The 1,726-nt window shown below is 45.1% G+C and overlaps 1 protein-coding gene across 1 annotated transcript in view; it reads right to left on the reverse strand.

The window, feature by feature from the left end:
* Nucleotides 1-1,726, reverse strand: part of RABGAP1 (RAB GTPase activating protein 1) — a 56,198-nt gene that overhangs the window by 31,890 nt on the left and 22,582 nt on the right. The window lies entirely within an intron of this gene.

The raw sequence follows: 1,726 nt of genomic DNA on the forward strand, positions 1-1,726 counted from the left end.
GCACGCGGGTCCCGGCCCTGCCGTCCCCGCGCCGCCGGTGCCGCAGGGACACACACCCAGCGCAGCCCGCTCCTCCTCCCGCACCCTGCACGGCGAGCGCCAGCCGTCCATCACCGCCCTGAATTCACGCGCTTCGTCGTCACTTAGAGGCTTTTCTATCCAGCCCTTTTGGCGAAATACCTATTCTGGAATAAACGTGCCTTTCCTAGGTGTACTGTGTGCTCCTCGCAGGAGACACCTGAAAGCAAGGGCAAAGCTGAGAACGATGTCCCACCATTAATCCAGATGCTGCTCCAGGTAGGCAGGCACCTCCCTCCATACACAGACACACACACAGAACGCAAAGGCACCGCTGTCCCTGACATCGGACACCAAAGCAGAAAACCCAGCGACATTCCAGCCAGCAAACACGAGAGAGATTCACAGCACAGCACTTAAACCTGTATTCACACCCTAAGTTAATACCATCTCACTATTTAACCAGAAAAACCTCTTTGAAGGCAGAGAGGCATAACAAGGTACAGCTCTTGTTTATTGTCTGTCAAGAGCTTCAACTGACAGGCTGGAAAACACGTTCCCAGGTATGCGGGAGCTCATTCTCTGACCGTGTCACCAGACTGCTCCACTGCCACCACTTAGGGCAAGCCCTTGCTACAGAAATTTGTATTTGAATGGATCAAACCAGTAAAAAACTGAAGTTCTTCGACAATCAAAATCATTTAGTCAGACATCAAAGTGTGCAATTGGCATCCTTACAAGCTTAAGTCCATACTCTGACAACCAATACCAACAAACCCAAGGGTTTGGTTAACCTAAGCTAAACATTGGTCATTTTGCAGAATACCTAATGGGAAATTAATTGTGGCCAAAGGAATAGATGTCAAAGCAATTGAGCCACAACTCTCAGGTTTTCAGCTGACCAGTAAGTACAAAAAGCATTTTATGATACACTTGTGTTGGCCAAAAATCTGTGCTGGGCAACAGCATGACTTGGCAGATTTTTAGTTAGTCTCATACAAATGCCTGAAAACAAAAACTTGGGGGTTCTGCCCTATCTTTAACCAAAAAAGATCTCTTTACTATTGTCCACCTTTTTTTTTAATTTACGGTGTTTCTACTCATGGCAACTGAAGTACTAGAACTGTAGCTAGGAAACATAAACTTTGAAATAAATTTAGGCCAGGGTATTGTGGATTTACAAAAAACAAGCTATGATTGAATTACTGCTGGAGAAATGATCTCCTATCTTTCCAAAGCAGAGAATGATTTACATACCGATTGATTCAAATAGTATTTCTGGATCCTTGGGCACGAATAGACACTTTCTAAACAGCCCCAAGAAAATGCACATTGATACACTGAACTTCCTATGTCAGATACATAAAAACAAGGTAGCAATGGAAATACTGAGCCCAACCAAAACCACATCTATTTGATGAAATTTCTAAACAGAAAATGCACCATGAAATCAAAAACTCCCCAGTGTTCAGGTTTTTATGAAAAGCTCAATGCCCTTAGAGCCGAGGTATTTCTGTAAAAGAGCCAGGTCTGTTTTTTCCTTTAACTGACATTCTATTGTTTCTCCGAAGCTGAGAGTAATGACTCCACTCAGTGCTCTTGCCAGCTCACTCCTGCTTGCTTAAAACACCCAAACCAGCAACAGCTCCACCTCCTCCTGCCCCTGCACCCAGCCCAGCAGGTGAAGCAAACTGCAGCTGGAAGGTAA

The sequence above is a fragment of the Geospiza fortis genome, unplaced genomic scaffold (genome assembly GCF_000277835.1).
Source record: "Geospiza fortis unplaced genomic scaffold, GeoFor_1.0 scaffold27, whole genome shotgun sequence".
Classification (NCBI taxonomy): Eukaryota; Metazoa; Chordata; class Aves; order Passeriformes; family Thraupidae; genus Geospiza; species Geospiza fortis.